Consider the following 20,964-nt stretch of genomic DNA (forward strand, 5'->3'; position numbering starts at 1 on the left):
CAATTCAAATGTTTGATGAATAAAGACCATTTATTCAATGGCCAAGCTTTCTCCATAGCACTTACAGCATAACTACAAACATGCGCATTGTTTTTATCCTTGCTACTCCATCTGATAGTTTCTGCACAAAATAGGCATCACATACATCATTCAGTTACCAATCATGGAAAAACTTTTAAAATTCATTTACACAATTAAGGAAATGCTGGATATTTTAACTCACCATAAATTTTAAAACTTACTTAGAGAAGGCGCAAGTTCAAAGTAGATACGAAGAAGGTATTCCCTTTCACCCTCGCATGCTGAATGGTGTGTGCCTAAAATGCACTCATAGCACTTAGGCACAAGAATGTGCATGAATTTTAAAGATATGCACATTATATAAAAGGAATTAGTTAAAAATTAGTAATAAAATGCCCAACTGTTTAGTTGGGTACAACATTGTGAGCTGAAGGGTCTGATTCTGTACTGTTTTATGTCAAATAATCAAATCTAAAAAATTAAAAGGAAACTGCAACACTCGCGTTTACAAAATTAACCCAAAACAATGAAATTCTAGTAATACCATGCTATGACAGCAACTTATAATTAATATTGCTTCCTTACTTTTTGCTATTTCTAATTTGTGAATTAATTTCTGAATTGGCCATTTAAAAAAATTATAAATCAAAGCACAATGAGGGCATAATCATCCTAGAGATTAGATTACAGGTTAGAGAAAAAAATTGCAGTTTCAGCCATCAACAGGTTTTGCTTTTCATACAATTTATTTACCTAATAATTGTAGTTTAAGTGCTCTGGATTTCCATTCCACTCAACTCATTCCTCATTTTAGAGGCAGACTACAATGTTTCTTTTAGCTCTTATACTAAATATCTCAAACTCCTCAGCCCTGCTTTGAACTCAAACCAACTAGAGTTAAAAGGAGAAATCCCAAATGGATACACAAAATACTACAGATGCTTAAAACTAGAGCAACAAAATCTACTGAAGGAACTTAGCAAATCAAACAACACCTATAAGAAGAAAGGAATTATCGATGTTGAAACACTGCACAAGATCAATTCCCCCCTCAAACCCCCACCAAATAGGTGCTGCTTGACCTAATGAGTTCCTCCAGCAGCAGACTGCTTGTTGGAGCCTAGTAGGTCTTTGATATTCAGTCAGCCAAGTGCCAATGCTGTCAAGTCAGAAGGCAAGCAGCTCGAGGCCTGCTCAGAGATACCCGGGCAGCATTTGCTTTACACCAAAGGTAGCTAATACTGCCAGCTGCCAAAGGAAGTGTCTGAGGCAAGTACATTAGGTACATTTTAATATATGGACAGGTTGAGGACAAAGGAATGGACAAAGTGATGAGAAAGGGCATTAGTTTGAATGTTCATTTAAGTCAGCATGGCCAAAGGGCTCTCTGCACTTTACAACTATATGATACGAAGGAGCTGTGACAAGTTTATAAACTATTCCAATATATTTTATACTTTAAATTAAAATATTATATGAAATTTTAGTTTTGGTCATTTTGAAACAAAATACACAAAACATTTCTTTCCCCCATTCTGCAGAATTAACAATCCAACAAAAATTAACAGGGCATCAATTTACACACCAATTCACCTTGGGATAAAGCTGCCAGATGCAGTGCACAATTTGCTTAGTGAATCACAGCTGAAACAGTAGGTTCAATGACAAATGTAGCAGTGAAACAGCCGGATGTATTAGTGTGTAACCTTCAGGGTGTCTCAAACTTACATATTTGACCATGCACAAAGTGGACACTGTACCAAGGTGCAAGGAGCTCAGCATCACTGACCATCAGCATAACCTGTTCCATTAAACCAAGACAAAAGACATCACTAGATTGTAGGAATTCTTCTGGTGCTTAACCATTTGCTTTTCAACAAACATTTAAAACAAACTTAATTTTTCACAGATACAGTTCCTTAGGCTCAACAAGTCCATTCTGAATACACTGCCCACCCAGTTAAACCCCAGTTCCTGTATTCAATCCATACCTTTCCAAGTCAAATACCTCCATGCACCTATCCAATTGCAAGTCTTTCTTAAATGATACAATTGTACCTGCTCAATCACTTCCTCTGGCCAGCTGGTGGTGTAGTGGCATCTGCACTAGACTTCGGGGCGAGTGGTCCCAGGTTTGAATCCGGCCAGCTCCTTGCACACTTTTCATCCATGCTGAGTTGAGTGCCGAGCTAGCAACTATACCTCATAAAACAGACAAATACTAAAGAAAATGGAAGGTTGCCACCCGATGCAGTGAGATGCAGGGGGATATGGATATATATATATATCCCAAAATGTGTGAAAATCCCAGAAAATCAGTAGTTTCTCAATATTCAAACCACCCCTTTTGGCACCAACAACAATTCCACTGCCAAAGTCACTTTGGTCACATTTCTTCCCCATTCTGATGTTTGGTCTGAACAACTGAAACCTTTTACCATGTCTGCATACTTTGATGCAGAGTTGCTGATACATAATTGGTTGATTAGATATTTGCATTAATAAGATGTACATGTGTACCTAACAAAGTGTCCACCGAGTGTAAAGTCCCAATTCCTATATTCACAATGCCCTGACTGATGAAGGCCAGCACACTAAACAACTTTTTCACTACTGTGTCACCGGTCAACAAACTTTGCACTTGTAGGCCTAACTCATTGTTCTACACTCCCTAGTGCCTTACCAATCATAGTACAAGTTCTGCTCTGGTTTGACTTTCCAAAACGCGGTATCTTGAACTCCATTTGCCACTCCTCCTCCCACTTCCTAATTGATCAAGATAACCTCCTTCATTAACAAAAACCTTATTTCAAGTCATCCACAAACTTGCTGCCCAAGCATTCAACATCTGCATTCAAAGCATTTAAATAATGAATAACAAGGGTAACACAACAAATGCCACTGGCACCCGCAGCACAACAATAGTCATCGGTCTCCTCTTAGAGGACCAACCTTCTACCATCACCCACTGCTTCCCATCTCAGGGCCAATATTGAATCTACCTAACCACCTCTGCCTGGATTCCATGGAATCTAAAGTTCCAGACCAGTCTACCTTATCAAAGGTCCCAATGGTCCAAATAAACACCCACAGCACTACCCTTTTTTAATTACTTATTCAAAAACTGAAAGTTTTGCCAAGTATGACTTTCTAAGCTCAAACCCATGCTCACTCCCCCGAATCAGACATCGTCCCTTTCAGCTTCCCCATTACAGATGTTAGGCCAAATGTTCTATAGTTCTGATTTACAGCAGCAGAATCCACCAGTAACAAAAATGCATTGAAGTTATTTCCACTGCACAAACATGCAACCTCTACCACCATGGGCAAGGAATATACAGGGATCCCCAACCGACAAGTATTCTGCCTTGGAAATATATTGTGGTTCCTTCATCAGCTGGAACTCCTCTACTTACAAAGCCCACATTAAATAAATAACAATAAAATAGTACCAATTACTTGAGTTAATTGCAGCTTTTTGAACAGCATTCCCACAACTTTGATGCATGAAAGATCTATTTTTTTCAACATTCGTTCTTCTTGGTAAATACTACAAGGAAAAATTATGAATTATGTATTAGTACTCAAATGTCATCGTTATAAGCACAAATATGTTGGACATGCTCTGCGTGAAGCCTATATCAAAGGTCTATGGTTGTGCATTCTCTCACCTTACCTCGTGAGGCTGCATAACCTTTTAAAAATGGATGCAAAGAGATGTATCTGTAGTACACAAAGCTACATAAACAGACCGTTTGCTTGCTCACTGTCCCAGCATGAACCTCCCATTACTGCAGTGCAGGCGTATTTTCTATTTTCCAGACTTACGTCATTCCTCCAAATCTATTAACATCTCTTACCGATTCTATCTTCCATCTCCCCTTCTTCAATTCTCCCCCACCCCTACCCCCAGCTACATCACCCTGTTTCTAAATCTTTATCAAAGCCTGGTCCATTTTATTCTTTCACCTACCACAGTCTGTCTAGCTACAACCTTTTCATTTATAAAGAGTGACAACAGTGAAACATTGTCTGTTCTGTCAGTGTATAATGCCAATCAACTGAGTCAACTACGCCATTTAAGGAGATTACGGATGAACAGCATCCAAACTCTACTTAACCACCACTGTTAAACATCGCTCAATGCTAGTTTTTCCACTCCTCCCCCCCCCCCACATTCCTAAACAACCTAGATCAAGACATCCTTTTTTCATCTCCAGAGAAATGTTTCTCCATAAGCTTCATATTAAGTGGGATACCTTGTAATCTTTCATTCAAGTCATAGAGATGCAGAATGGAAATAGGTCCTCGATGGTCCACATAAACCATCAAGGAACCATTACTAATCCCATGTTAATCATATTTTTTCTTACACTCCCAGGTTATCATCAACCAACCCCCTCCCACAACATCACAGATTCTACCATTCACCTACACACCAGAGACAATTTACAGTGACCAATTAATCTGCCAACCAGCACATCTCTGAAATGCAGGAAGAAACTGGAGCACCTGGAGGAAACCCACACAATCACAGACAGAAACACACAGCCATGGATGGTTATCAGAGGCCAGAGAGTTCAGAGGGATTGTCATTCTCCTGTATATGCATGCCACCTCTGGTGATCTCAGCAAAGGTTTCCACTTCGCTTAACAACCAGAGTTAAAAATTGGTTCATGAGTCCCCACACATTTATGGGCACTTGGACCAGCAATGATTAATTTTTCAGAAGGCTGAATGAAATATTCATCCTATGGTTACTGGGCATACTCAGCTGTTCCTTGGGGCAGGCTGAGCCTTCTACCTTGAGGAACCCTACAGGCTACTAACACCACCCCAAACCATGGATTTATTTCAGACTACTTTATTAAAAACAAAATGTAATCTGGCAGGATGAAAGTCAATGCTTATTTGTACTAATTTTCTATTTCAAATTTTAAAAGTCATTATGGAGAATGTGACATTCTCAATCTCCCACCATCATGCTGCCACTAAAATCAAACTTATAAATCTAGATGTCTAGATTAGCGGTCATGCTAATAAAATACCCATGCTATTACATTCCCTATTCAGGCATGGTCAATTTATCAATTCTGGCTTTCTGATGAAGAGTTACACAATTAAAACAGACTACAAAAAAATTTCTGACAGCTGTAAAATAACTTTTAAATTAAATTGAGCCATACTATCATTTTAATATCTCTTCAATAAATTTCACAAAACTGAATTGCACAACCAAGGTGCAGGAAAGTCTTATATCAACCACTCCAAGGACCTGTTGGCCCAATTTTCTTTCTGTACAACATGAATCATTTGATTAACAAGATCTTATAAAAAGGAACAGAAAAATTGAGAAATTGATCTATGTAATATGGACAAATATGGATTCTGGTTATTTGGAACAAAGAGACTACCATATTTTGGCCCAATTAAGAAGCTGCCCCCAATTAGTCAAAATTATATGAAAATAATTAAGGTATATAAAAAAGATAAACTGAGTAACAAATTATATGTATTGAAAAGAGCAAAATTATAATACTACCAATAGCACTATGGTACCATAAAACTACGCATCGACAGAGGAATTCATCCAGTAGACAACATCAGCGCAGACACCTAATGCAGATAATGGGCTGTCTTCATACAATGCTATCAACAACTGCATCCTCCAAATCTTCATTTTCATTTTAACATTCAATACGATTGTTAATACCTTCAAATTCTTTCTAGTTCCCAACTTGAAGTCCTCAAATTGTTCCATTTTCACTCCCGGCTGTTTCTGGCATCTCCAAGCCAGAATGCTTGAAACCACAGTGAGCAAAACAGTTCTGAATTTTCTTACTGCTTATTTCTCACCAACTAATCAGACAAAAATCATTACTTTTTGAACAGAAACAATACGCAACTGATGCTATTTAAAATCTGCTCACTGTAAACATGCTGTAGCATCTAATGAACACACATGTGCACACGACCGATGCTAGTTAGAACCTGTTCAGCAAGTCTACTGCTCCAATTAAGCAGCATGTCCTAAATAAACATAGGAAATCCCAACAATTTTCTCAATTAGTGTTTTTTTTAAATAAAGAGTTGTCCCAAATAAGCAGCTGCCCTGATTAACCAATGGTGCAATTAACCAGAATCCACTGTACATATAAATTGAAAAATATCCAACCACTACTTGATCTGGTGCACAAGGTAAACTCTTTACTAACAATTACAACTCCAATGACCAGGCTACAGTTAGAATACTACATTCATTTCTGGTCTTCCAACACTAGGAAAATGAGCAAGAACGATTCTGGGACAGAGCATTTTGATAATGAGCAAAGACTGAATAGGCTAGCACGAGGAAATCTGCAGATGCTGGAAATTCAAGCAACACACACAAAATGCCGGTGGAACACAGGTCAGGCAGCATCTATAGGGAGAAGTGCTGTCGACATTTTGGGCCGAAACCCTTCATCAGGACTCACTTCGTCAGGCTAGGTCTATTTAACTTACAACAGAGGAAGCACAGATAAGATCAGTAGTGGGAAATGTTTCTTCCAAGAGGATCACAACCTTGTCATAGGGTTTGGAGGCTTGCATGCCTCAATGACCCAGAGAGCTATGCTGGCTGGAGTCAGGCCCTTGTGCTTTGGCTCTTGTTAGGGTCACCCATGCCAAACAGGTCAAAGGCGAGAGGCCAGACTAAGAGTGGTCCACCAATCTTCCAATTTGGGAATTCAGTTCAGGGCTAACATCCCTGACTGGTCAAAAAAAAAGAGTTACAGAAACAGCAATGAAGAATCCTTCTATAATTGTGTGCAATGATATTCTTAAGTCTCCACCCGGGACTAGCATTGCTGACAGTAGTGAAAACCGAGAGGAAGCTACTGGCACGGTGAAGGAAGCTTTGAACACCGCCAAGATCAAAACCAAACTTGGCTTTTGAAATGTACAAATCATGCACAACACTGGCAAGCTAGCACAAATAACTGCAGAAATGTGTCATGACAACCCACATATACTGAGTATCAGTGAAAGCAGATGGACAGGGTCTGGCACACTCAAGGCAGCAACTGGTGAAATAGTTCTATACTCAGAAAGGGAAGATGGTCAGCATTATGGTGTAGACAGTGTCCACACCAAGGTGAAGCTGTACCAGAGGTGTGTTTTGTCCACACTCTTGTACAGGACGAAATGCTCTCGCATGACAGAGAGCAACCTTGCTAACCTGTCATTCCACACCATGAACCTCTGGAAAATTCTCCATATTTTCTGGCCAAAGATCTCCAACCATGCCCTATACTCCTTCAGTGTCATCAATCGAACATGGCCACAATAATGAGAAAACACTGGAGATAGATTGGGCACGTGATGAGAAAGAGAGGCCAACTCCATCAACAAGACAGTAATTCATTGGATCCCTGAACAGCACAGGAAATGTGGATGTCCTAAGACAACTTAGCACCATACCATGAAGACAGAAATGAGGACCATGAATGCCACCTGGCACACAATAGAGAAGTTGGCCAAGAAAAGACAGATGGAGGACATTCGTTGCTCCCCTAAATTTCACTGGCATAACAGGAGTAAGGGAAATGTTTGCCCATAACAGAGTGTATAAACCATAGATTTAGAGGGGATCTAATGATAATTTTTTAAAATCCAGAGGCAATTAGAAACTAGAACACACTGAGGATGTTGTTCTTTTGGAATACATGTTAAGACTTTGGCATCTTAATGAAAGAAAGGTGAGAAATAACTGCCACGAAAGTGATCCAATTTACGTGGATTCTCAGCTGTACTGAAGAACAGGAAAGGGCTTTAAGTATTCCTTCAGAACACATCCTATTTTTAATATTAATTTAGGATTACAATGGAACCAAGAATACTTGGGAGTAAACATTTATAGTAGGACTCCAAAAAGAATCTAAGACTTTACTGCATTCAGATTTAACTACAAACAGCATTGAGCAGATGATATTTTTACTCTGGCTTTACCTGTAGTTATATAACCAAAGAAAATTACTTTATCTTCAGAGTAAAATGTCTGCAGGCCCAAGTCCTCCGGAGACCTGTATGGATGGAAGAGAGGAATGGAGATTGTTTTGCTGATGTGATTTTGTTGTGTTCTGTGTTGGTCTGCTGTGCATTGCGGACGTGCCATGTTGGTGCAGAAACGTGTGGCAACACTTGTAGGCTGCCCCCAATACATCCTCAGCTGTTTGCTGTTAATGCAAATCATGTATTTACCTGCATGTTTTTATTGTACCCGCAATAAATAAACTTGAATCTTGAAATGATTAGAAAACTTATTCACAACCATCTTAAAAAAGCTACAGTTTCAGTCAGAAATACACCAAAATACCAAATGCAGTCTAAAAATCAGTTTAATCGTTTGAACTTACCGTAGATTCCGGACTACAGAGCGCACCTGATTTTAAGCCGCTGGCTCTAATTTTAGAAATAAAATCATTTTTTTAATTGTACAGGCCGCATCGGATTTTAGGCCGCACCGGATTTTCGGCCACAGGTGTCCCACGTTGTAATATGAGATATTTACACAGAAAGATATTACACGTGAGGATTTTTTAACTTTTAATTAAATCCATATGGTAACAAAAACAAATACATATTGCAAATGCTTTTTTTCGAACCGTGCCCGTACGCGGCTACTTTTAAATATACGTTGCGTATACTTCTTTACTGAACAACATTCCAATATCTCCTAACGACTGGTAAAAAATATATATACTGCAGCCTACCAGGAAAAGTTATTGATACCTTTAACTTAAAAGCAGAGTTCGCTCAGATCCAAAGCCGCTCGCGTAATGCGCTCCCTCCCTCCGTCCCGTTTCATCGCAAACGGCATTTTCCCACAAGACACCGCGAAACCGGGTGTGACGTCATAGCATCCCGCGATGTAGTACAGAAAACAAATATAGTTTAAACTAAGTAGGGTAGGTAGCACAATGCTTCGAGTGTTTTCCATGTTGATGAGGGTGAGTACAAATGACTGATTTACAATAATTTAATTGTGAAAGTGCGCTTGATTTATCGTACAATTTCATTGGACCTCTGTGAACTACTCATCAATTTTATTGGTCTACTGTTACGAGGCAAAATGTTTACGAGGCGGCATGAAAAAAATCATGCATTAGCCGCTTCGGATTATTGGCCGCAAAGTTCAAAGCTGTTCAAAATGTGGGAAAAAAGTAGCGGCTTAAAATCCGGAATCTACGGTAATCATTCATTACTGAAGTAATTTTGACTCTCTCCTATAAATATCTAAAGTAGTTTCTACTGCATGGCCTTCACAATATTACTCTCTGTGAACTTTCTACTTAAAGGTATTCAAGATACTTTACATCTCCTATTTTTGTTTGGTTACATCTCTATTAGTCTCAACCCATTAGCATTGCACTCCAGTTCCTTCTATACAGAGAATTTGAAACACATTTTCTCCATTGAATACCTTAGCATATCTCTGGGATATGCAGTCCAAGAGATTGTTACACAAAGTTATGCAGTGAATCACAAACACTGGCCAAATACATTACAAACCAAACTGCGAACTCAATTTTTTAACAGCCAACTCTATCTGTAAATTATGGCAACAATAATTGTTGTATTGTGTTCAATCTACTGATCTCACACATGGCCAAGTACAGCCACAGACTGTTGTACACTCCATTGAAACAAAGCATGGTGCCAGTTCCACTTGAGACTTTGGCACAGACATCCAAGTGTATGAGAGATCACCCAAGATTAACCTGATACAGCAAAGGAAACAAGTGATCCAAACAGGAAAAGGAATCCCATAAGTCACATCTGTTTCCAAAGCGGATGTAAAATGTCCTGTGGCACTATTTTGAAGAACAGCAAGTTATCCCCACTTCCTTTGGCAAACATTACTCTTCTCCTATCAGTTCATTACGAGTCCAAATCAAATCTCATGCTTTTCTATCTGAATAGAAGACAATCTTCTGAGCTTGTTGTTTTAGTCATATTTTCATCCTGCTGGCTCAACATCCTTGACCCATGCTCAGACAGTAAAATGATGAATTGGTAAGTGGACTCGTAACCTCACAATCTACTTTGTTATGGTCTTACATCTTGTCTTCCACCTTCAAAGCACTTTATTTGGCATTCTGTTGGTCTTTTACCTTGTAATACCCATGTACTTATAATGATGTGATCCATGTGATCAGTATGCAAGACAAGCTTTTCATGTGTATTTTGGTGCATATGACGATAAGAAACCAATTCCAATTCTATCTTCTATGGATGTTTATACTTTGGGGCTTAAAGAAATCAAAGAATAAGCAAAAGACCTATTAAATGCCAATTCTTCAAGTCTATTCTGCAACATCCCAAAAACACAATTTTACATTGTGTTTAAAGAAGTGATTTCCTATTTTTAATGTTTGTTACAGTTGGTCCTAACAAGTTTTTTTTGTTATTTACGTCTTGTTTAATTAGTGGTTATACAACGATGGACCAAGAGTGTAAGAACAACACACACTATTTAGTTAGGCCTGCTGGGGGTTTTTTCTTTTAATTTTGCAAACATAATTTCAATCACTGAGGTCATACTATTCCAAGTCTTAAAAATCAAATTTATTCCACATAGGCAGTGTGCACATCTTTCATTTAGTGAAGCTGGAGATATAGAGCAAATAGACCATCTGACAAATCAGCAGTCAGCCAAGTTGGTGCCTGAAATATCAGGCTACCATGCAGCAATGGCTTCTGTACTTAGAGCTGAGCCTCAGTAAACACACTGCCTGCTCCACAATCACTGACAGTGGCAAGTGAAGCCACACCAAATGTTCTTCAGCAAGACTTCGTGTCACTCTCAAATAATGTATGTTGTAAATCACCTGCACTGGCAGTTGTCCACTGCAAAGTGGCCAGCAAAACCTGTTAATGGCCAGAGAACAATACCCAGTGCTGCTTACCGCACTCCCCAAACACAAACAAGATGTGCACTGACACAGTGCAAGAAAACAGTGGCCATCACCTAACATTGATACATTTTGCCACAAAACATTTAGGTCAAGGGCTCTGATGATGTATGACAGATATTATGATTTTTATTATTGATTATTGTTGCTATATTTTGGGTCAATGGTTGTAAACCCCTTCATGGTATATAAATGTTGATAAATTTGTCTAGACTGTCCCTATTTCAGTCACTGACAATTTGAATTGGTAAAATATGCCTAAAAACAATGTTACCTGTAGAAGTCAAATCAAAATAGAACCATACTGCTTATACTACGCACTTTTCGATATCACAGAATGAAGCAAACCTATCTTAAAGCAACTGGTTTGATCTACATTTCTTAAAGCCTTTACATGTACAGACTAAATGAGAATTGCAATCAAACTTCAAACATTTAAATATGGATCCAGTTACAGCAAGGCACAGAAAATTTCAAGTAAGATGCCCAGTTTCAAAACAATCATTCGCAATTCAGCAAATTCTTCAACTTCGAAGGAGATTCCATCCATATCAAAAAAAACGAGGCGTCTCATTCTTGAAAAATCTCAAACATTACTATCGTGTTTATCTATCTCTCCCTTTATATATACACATATACAGAGAGAGAGAGATGAATATATATATCCATGCCAAAAATTACAACATCTAGTTTAGCTGGAGTGTGTTGTCTTACACTATTTCTATTTGTCACTATTGCCTTTCTTACCAACGTTCAAAACTCAGATTTCCAACCGGCTATTGTTTCTGATAACCAACTTCTTTGAGATGACCAAATCCAAAATATTTAATCCAAAAAACATTACATGAATACATTCAAAATTAAAAATAGTATTAAACCTTCACCACACTCAAAGTAACAGGATGGACAGTTGAAGAGCTATCATCTGCACATTATGGCCTAGAACTAGGAAGCTGAATTAACAGACATTGTTGCTGTCATGGGTACAATGGGCCAAATGGCTCTACCAGGAATTTAAATGATTCTATGCATTGAAGGTAGACATGACAAAACTGCACTTGCTGTTCACCTAACTCCCAAGCATGAAATACTTAAGTGAAATTAAGTTGATCTCTGAAACGCTAAATAGCATTTAGATCAATTATAGATTAATACAGGTACCAACTGCACAAATTCAGGATGCAAGGAAGAAATTCTAATAGGTAGTAACGTTCACAGGATCTGGAATATTTTACATTGAACAGCTCACATTGCCAGTCATGGATGTAGAACAACAAGCAAGTTCTGCACGAATACACACAACCCATTACAGAGGAAGACGAGACATTCAACATCTTAAAAACTGACAACCACTGAACAGCCAATCTACATTTTGTATTGTAATTTCTGTACACTAGTAAATACATATATTATTGGACAGTTGGCAGAATCAAAGTAACTGAATATTAGTGTCGTTTATTTTGGAAAGGGGAGGTGAACAGGACAGATTAAAAAAGACTAACAGCATTGGAAAAAAATATAGCCTCAGTTATGTTCAATGAAATATTGCTTCGGCATTCAACCTAAAATATAAGTCAGCACATTCAATAAAATCGTGGCGTTGAAACAAAATCAGAAAAACTGCCTGATGAATGTGCCAAGGTCGACAGCAAGGTATAGTGTTGTGCATCCGAGTGTTGGTACATCATCCTAGGAAACAACAAACTCCTCTGGTAAGCATTTTTGAATTAAAATGTTCAGTACAGTTTACAGTAGGCGTAAATGTTATTTCGATGTATATCCGCACGTATATACACAAAACGGATTGACGTGTTTGAATTAACGCAGTTGCATCAGAGAAAATGAAAAGAAAAAAACTGAACATTTTTGGCTGAGACAGTCGAAACGGCAATGTATACCGTCCCTAGAGTTCCGTAAAGCCTTTCCCGTTGTTCAAGATGGACCAAATTAGTGGGAAACTATTAAAACATTTATGCTTTGGTCATTTGGTTCAACTGACATAGTTCTTAAAAACTAATAGCTTTTAATGCCTTTCTGGTTCTTAAAACCAGCAGCCATAACCCGTCCATTTTAAGTACTCGTATCATGCTCCTAAACAGCAGAAACAGGAATTGGCATTGCTTCAAAATGCAATCCACATTTTAACATTCATATATTTTTAAACATATACGCCATATATTTTGAAAAATTTGTTATTCGGCTGCATTCAGGTAATAGCAAAAGACCTATCTTAGTAGAACATCAGCAGGGTCCTTTTCCGCGTTTGCGGGGGGGGGGGGGGGAGAGAACAGAGACATGGTACTGAGATTGTTCACTAACTGAAAAGAAAATATTGTCGCCATCACAAAGACACTTCTTACAACTGAACGAATGCATTACACACGGAACCGCCTATATTAACTGTGCTTCAGGTGCAGCCCAGCGCATTGAAACACTGTCTCAATGTCTATTTTAAAATAAACATGACAAAAAATGTACCCAGATTGCAGCAAGGCAGAAAAAAAAGTGGGAATGGGAGCGTAGAAATGGGACCATGAAAGGGGGAAAAAAAATCAAAATATTTGCTCTTGTTGGGTTTAGCGTAAGGAGGACATAATGAACAAAATCAAAGTTAAATAGGGGCATGCAGTTTGATGCATTCTCCTTCAAGCTTTGCGGCTGTTTCCGCGCCTCGCTGCATTCCTAGGGTTGTGAGAACGAGCCCTTCATCGTCTCTGGAGCTGAGAAGCAGCGGACAAGGGGGCTCCTGCGCCAGCAACGTCCATTTTAGTTCACTATTTTTCTTCCCACCGTCCCTTCACGGGGAGCCCGGCATCCCAAAACAAACGGACCCGTGCGATCATTACCCCGCACGGAGACTTCGACGACCAAGTTGGGGTGGGAGGGAAGATTGAATCCCGCCGCAGCCAGCCCTGCCCCCCTGCAAAACTCAGTCAGCAGGCACAACAAACCGTCCATTTTAAAGCAACAACAAAAAAAACTCCCTTTTTTTTTATTGTTCCTCTTCCTTCTCCTCACTTGCAAAGGCGCAAAACGAGGAGAAGAACAGCAGGGCGCCCGTCGGCTCCAGTGCTGCAGGTTAGAAGAAAGATCAGGCGCTTACCAGCAAGAAGCGAAGCGAGCACCTCCCTCCCTGCCTGTTTATGGGATTTTTTTCTCTCTCGCTCCGCACAGCTCGGTCTCCTTCTCAACCCAGAGGGAGGGAAACGATCGAACGCCACATCCGGCACCGCCTCTGCCTGCCGCGTCATGACGTGCCGAAGGTAACCGGCTCCCCCCGACCTCCCCAGCTGTCAATCATCCATGCTGTCCTACCACGAAGCAGCTCCCTCCCCCCGCTCTCCCTACGTGAGTCCCTCGCGCATCGCAGCCGATCTCCCTCCTGGCTCTCATCCCGCCAAGTTCCTCCTTCTCCGCCCTCGGGGTTCCGAACACCCCTTCCAGGTGAGGAGACACCAGGGCTGCGCGAGTCGGCCGCTTACCCCTACAGGCGTGCTAGGTGCTACGCCCTCTCCCCTCACCATCAATCAGGACCCCGAACAGGTGAGGTGACACTTCACCTGTATGCCATTCGGGGTCACCTATTGTATTCGGTGCTCCTCCACATCGCTGAGGCTCGGTGCAGGCTGGGGGACCTGGTTTGTTCAGCACCTTTGCTCGGTCTGTCACAAAAGGGAGGATCTCCATCTGGGTATCCTCCAATCTGATAGCATAAACATTGATTTCTCTAATTTCCAGTCATTTCTCTCCCCCCCCCCCCCCACACACACACACACACATACAGACACCTGCTCTTTCTATTCCCACTCTGGTTACTTTCTCACCTGTGCATGACCCACTTCCCTATTAGATCCCTTCTTCAGTCCTTTACCTCTTCCACCAAGCTTCTTCCTTCAGCCCATCTTCCCCCTCACCTGGTCTCACTTATCTCATGCCAGCTTGTGCTCCCTCCCTCCCCTCACCTTCTTAATCTGGCTTCTGCACCCTTACTTTCCAATCCTGATGAAGGGTCTCAGTGCAAAACATTGACTCCTTATTCCCCTCCATGCCTGACATGCTGAGTGCCTCCAGCATTTTGTGTTTGTTATGCTGAAGCCGAACGGGGTTCCAATCTGCTGTCCCAAGTTTCTGGCCATTTGGCTCTTTCTGGCCCATCATCCCTAGTTCTTTCCTACCCTCTCAAAGAGTTATTGCAACTGGAGACACATGCTAAAATCTGGAGCACGGACAATCCACTGGAAGAACTCAGCTGGATGAGCAGTATCTGTGGCGGGAAAGGAATTGTCATTAAAACCCTGCATCGGGACTATTGCTCAGTCCCAGAACACAAGAAATTGCAAAGGGCCATAACACACAGTTCACTCTAGCAGGAAAACCTCCATTGAATCCCACTGCTTTGGGAAAGCAGGCAACTTATTAAAAACATCTTTCCCACCCTGGTCATTTCTTCTCCCCCTTCCATCCAGCAGAATATATAAAAGCTTGAGAACACATACCACCAGACTCAAGGACAGCTGCTGTACCGGTTATAGGGACATCCAGTATAAAAAGGTAAAAATGACCTACTATAAGAACCTTAAACAGGCCTATGGTACAATAGAAATGAACTCTTTATCTCTTGATATACCTCCTCATGGCTTATGTGAACAGTGCCTTCTCTGTAAAATATTATTTCACGTAGCAGTTGATTTCAGAGACTAATTGTACAATATATGATTTTACTTGAAGTAGATTACATTCATTCTTTTCTAGTTGAAGCCACATACATCACTAAATTGACCACGCACTTAACAAGCCTGGATTTTCCCTGATATGAGGTGCATTCCAGAAGACTGAAGAATTAGGAGGAGTGGACCATCCGGCCTTTCAGACCTACTGTGCCATTTATCAAGATCACAGAGTTCCTCTGACTCAGCACCATTGCCCTGTATTTTTGATTCCCTTGCTATCCAGAAAACATTCAGACTATTTCAAATGAGCTCAGTGCCTCCACAGCCATCCAATGTAACCAATGGTGTTCAGAAGGGATCTGTTCTGAGACCCCCTTCCTGCTCTTTGTGATGCTTATAAATGACTCAGATAAGAAAATGGAAGGATGGGCTAGTAAGTTTGCTGATGACACAAAGGTTGATGGTGCGGTGAATACTACAGAAGGTTGTCATGGATTACAACGGGACATTAACAGAATGCAGAAATGGGCTGAGAAGCGGCAATCCAGATTTCAATCCAGAAATGTGTGAAGTGATACATTTTGGAAAGTTGAACTTGAAGGCAAAGTACGGGGTCAATAGCAGAATTCTTAGTAGTGCACAGAGGTCCATATTTATAGATCCCTCAAAATTGCAGTGCAAGCTGATATGGTGGTTAAGAAAGTGTGTAATGTGTTGGCCTTCATTAGTCGGGAGACTGAGTTCAAGAGCCATGGGGTAATGTGGCTCCGTTAAACTCTTGGTTAGATCACACTTGGAGTACTGTATTCAGTTCTGGTCACCTCATTATAGGAAGGATGTGGAAGCTTTAGAGAAGGTGTAGAGGAGATTTACCAGGATGCTGTCTGGATTAGAGAACATGTCTTTTGAGGAAAGGTTGAGCAAGCTAGAGTGGAAAGTCAGCAGTCTTTTTCTGGGACAGAATTGGCTATTACAGGAAGGCATAATTTTAAGAGGATTGGAGGGTAGTTTGGTGGGGGATGTCAGAGATAGGTTTTTTTAAACACAGAATTTGTAAGTGTGTGGAATGTGCTGCCAGGGATAGTGGTAGAAGCAGATACATTAGAGGCATTTAAGAGACTCTTAGATAAGTACATGGATGAAAGAAAAATGGGCTGAATGGCTTGTACTGTGCTGTAGTGTTCTATGTTCTATTCACCTGCCATCTCATACAATCAACTTCTTTCCTTATTCTGAGTGTGATCTCTCATTCTAAGTTCCTCAGCCAGAGGAAACATCTTTCCTTGCTGCTGTCCTGTAAAAATTTTGTAAGCTTCAATAAGATTGCTTTTCATTTCTCTAAACTCTGGAGAATGGCCAAAGTTGGAATCAATCTAGTAAACCTTTACTGAATGTGAGGCCACATTCGGAGTATTACTTTGCTCACCCTCTTTATTATAGGAAATATGTTATGAAACTAGAAAGAGTGCAGAAAAGATTTACCAAGATGTTCCCTGAACTTAGGGGCCTCAATTATAAGGAGATGTTTCCTAGACTAGGATTTTATTCCCTGGAAGGCAGGAGATTGAAGGGTAACCTGATAGAGGGGCATAGACAGAAAGAAACACAGATCTTTCTTGGGAAGGGTTGCTAAAAACAAGAGGGCATACATTTAAGATCAGAGGTGAAAGATTTAAAAGGGACATCAGGGGCAGCATCTTCACACAAAGTGTGTAATTGGAGTGTGCTGTCAAAAATTATGGTTGAGGAAAGCACATTAGCAACACTTCAAAGCCATTTAGATAAGTACATGGATAAAAGAGTTTGAGAGCAATTGCAGGCAGAGAGGAACAAGTCACTGGGCAACACAGTCGACATGGTCAAGGTGGGCCAAAGAGACTGGTTCCATGTTGTATGACTCCATGAATCAATAACTTCATTTCTGGCAATTATATTATTTTTGAGATAAGGATGCCAAAACTATATTCCAGGAGTAATAAGCAAAGCTTCCATAATAAAAATTCTCCCACAAGACTTAGCTCCTCCCAAGATGAAAGCTAACATAACATTTGACTCCCTGACTGTTGCATTTGTTGTTATGAACTTCAACATTTCACAGTTTTTCACCAAATTTAAAAATATTCTTCTTTTCTGATTATCAGGTTCAGTTTTATGAGTACTTAGCTCCTCCATTTCTCATTTTGAAACAAAGATTGAACTAAATTCTTCTGAGAGTGTATGGGGAGTAAAGAATAGTTGAGACAGGCCACAGTGTAAGCTTAAGAAGATTCTATCAAAGGAGAGGCTGAGTGAGGAAAATACTGTAGGCATCTTGGTGAGGAAACACTTAATGGTAATTCCTTTGGCAGTATAGCACAGGAATAGCTCTCCAGCCCACTACGTCTGTGCCCACCATGTATTGTAAACTAATCTCATTTGCCAAGAACACATGCTAAGAAGATAATCTGCTAGAAGATGAACTAAGGTGTGATTTGGTGGTAATTACCACAACTCCAAGCTGATCTTGTGGACAGAGCAAGTGGTGGAAAAATATACTCAGGTCCAGAAGGTCACTTAGGGAAAGTTGTCAGCATTCTTCTGCCAGGTTTCCATTAAGTCATTATTTTGATGCAATTTATCTGCAATAAGGTTAAATACTCCTCAGGCCTAGTTTGCAAGTAAACAGACATTCTGGAGAGAGATTAAGAGAACCATAGAACATTACAGCACAGAAACAGGCCTTTTGGCCCTTCTTGGCTGTGCTGAACCATTTTTCTGCCTAGTCCCACTGACCCGCACCCAGCCCATATCCCTCCATACACCTCTCATCCAGGTTGGTGATAGTTGATCAGCTGGCAGCAGTGGGAACTTGACCATTTTCCCTACCTCCAACCCTGCTAGTAAAGGAAAATAAGGTATAAAAAAATTATCAGCTGGGATTCAGTGACACAGATGGTTACCGAAAGGGTGGAACTGAATTAGATAACTTACTTGGTCACTTTGGCTACCAATGTAGGCAGAATAACAAAGGAAAATCCTTGAATCATGATAAAGTCAGATGATCAATTTTGAAAGTTCTCCCACCATTGTGTGTGCATGTGATTTTGTGGCCATACACTAGAGTTCACACTTAAAACGGGCAAGTGATTTTTTTTATATATGTTAAAGTATGCTAATAAAATGGAAATGAACATGTGCATGATTTTTTTTAGGAATGCAATATATAATCACTTTGCCTTTATTAATCAAGAATTAGACTGAAGTACAGTACACCTTGATGTGAAAAACGACTAGCTGCATTTTAATTGTAATATCTATGAAAATAGATTTAAAATTTTGGGATTGTGAGTGCTGAACTTTACGGCAATAGTTTATTTTTTTCTTCTTCCAGATATTGTGCCCATTTATCATTGTCACAGTCAATGTGGAAAGTTACTTTTTATTTTGATCTATTTATGTAGAAAATGACAAGACGGATATTTATGTAACCAAGTAAATATTTTTCAGCAGAGCCATCGCTACAGAAGAACACAATGTCTGAGAGAAAACTGAGTTTTCTGGCTCCATTTCAACAGGAGTTTGAGAAACAATTCTGTTGTGTGAGGTGATGCATATTTAGAATTGTAATAAGAGTAGTAGTTTCTTAAATTTGTTATAGCCAGGGACAATAAAGTGGATAAACTCACATGACCTGTTAAATGCTCCTAATGCTTGCGCCTCAAATAGCCTCGAACAACCAAGTCCAGGTCTTGGCCTTCACAAGTGGCTTAGCTACTAAGCCCAGCAGAACTGTTTTTACTGACAGGAGAAAGTGGGTTACTGGTACAGTACCTTAAAACCAGTCACTTTGGGCAGATGGGGCTTGTCATCCTGGGTTGGCAGCTCATCTAGGAGAAGGAAATCTCTGATCTCAAACCTCTGCTGCCTTGTAGCTATACCCATGCATGGGGAAGGCTTCAGGAGTAAATCCTGTGGGATAAGTCCAGACCTGAAGTCCCTAAGGCAGTCCTATGTTAAGTTCAACACAGACTGATAGCTCATGCAATGCTGCTGGTGCCAAACTGTATCAGTGTCTGCTGTTCCTTTGGGTTCATCAGCTGTGTGGAGATGGGGGAGCTTGTCACATGGGCAACAGCTTGCTCTCCATATTGTACTGCCCTGGCTTGTGAACCTAGAGAGCTAGGACACAACATCCATGGTCAACACTAACCTAAGGAGGGCTATTATTAATAAGAATAGGACGTACACCATGATGGTTGGACCATAAGCTATAATGAGGAACCAAGGGATATTAGTTCATAAGTCCAGAGATCCTCAAAGGTGACTGCACAGGTAGATAAAGGTCTTCCCAGTTTACAAACCCCCTAACCTATGTACAGCTTGTCCATATATGAACAAGCTATTTGGAGATCTGCAGGATGGATTTGCTAGTTGCTGCAGGGCTGCAGGCAATTTCTGCCACGTGAGAACTTAATTCACAGCTGCATTTCTGACCTGTGCACTGTACGGTCTATGTACAGTTCACGGAATGGAACCCTACTGTAATCTAGAGAGGACCTGTAAAGAGATGAAGAAAGCACATAGGATGTTTGCTTTTATTAGCCATAGTATAGTCTATCAGAACATGGAGATCATGGTATAATTTTATAAAACTTTACTCTTGTCACAGGTAGAGTATTTTAGATAATTCTGGTTGCCATTCTGTAGGAGGGTGTAGAGGCTACTTACTAGGATTTTGCCTGGAATGGAAATTTCAGTTATGAAGAATAACTGGATAGGCTTGGTTTGTTTTCTTTGAAGTGAAGGAGGCTGAAGGAAAATATAAATGTACATAACATTATAATAGACAAAGATGGTACAAAACCTTTCCCCATGATGGTGGCATCTATAACCAGTGTATAGAGAAGATTGAGATGTTTAGAGACGATTGGATGAAGATTTTTTTCCACCGAAAAGGTGAGTAGAATCTGGAATGCACTGCCTGAGTAAAAATCATCACTTTTTTCTAGAAAGGTTTCATCAGCATACGTAATAATTTTACATTTCAAGTTTCCATAAAGAAAAAAAATATCCATGACACCTGGACAATGTTGTGGCATTCATGATTTGCATCATTGTACTAGTAAACAGCAATGCACGTTACTGAACAGCTTCCTAAGCAGCAATCAGAATAGCTAATTTTATGGCCAACCATCTTATGAGACCTACTTAAAGAGAGGGGCAGCATAACATCAAGAAAAAAGCCCTGAAAATTCCACTGAAAGAGAAGAAAGTCCATTATTTTTGTCATCTTCTGCTGCTTCTTCCAATACTCTGGTCAGGATGGTTCTGGTGCAAG

The 20,964-nt window shown here is 40.1% G+C and overlaps 2 protein-coding genes across 3 annotated transcripts in view; one reads left to right on the plus strand and one right to left on the minus strand.

Annotated features, from left to right (window-relative positions):
* Positions 1 to 14,205, minus strand: part of fam168a (family with sequence similarity 168 member A) — a 138,216-nt gene extending 124,011 nt beyond the window's left edge. For both annotated transcript variants that reach the window (XM_073044025.1, XM_073044024.1), the window contains exon 1: positions 14,081 to 14,205. The gene's annotated coding sequence lies outside the window, so the exon portion shown is untranslated. The remainder of the gene's footprint in view (positions 1 to 14,080) is intronic.
* Positions 8,957 to 20,964, plus strand: part of LOC140726964 (proteasomal ATPase-associated factor 1-like) — a 474,892-nt gene continuing 462,884 nt past the window's right edge. Inside the window, exon 1 of the mRNA XM_073044019.1 lies at positions 8,957 to 9,012. The gene's annotated coding sequence lies outside the window, so the exon portion shown is untranslated. The remainder of the gene's footprint in view (positions 9,013 to 20,964) is intronic.

Source organism: Hemitrygon akajei, chromosome 4 (assembly GCF_048418815.1).
Source record: "Hemitrygon akajei chromosome 4, sHemAka1.3, whole genome shotgun sequence".
NCBI classification, from domain to species: Eukaryota; Metazoa; Chordata; class Chondrichthyes; order Myliobatiformes; family Dasyatidae; genus Hemitrygon; species Hemitrygon akajei.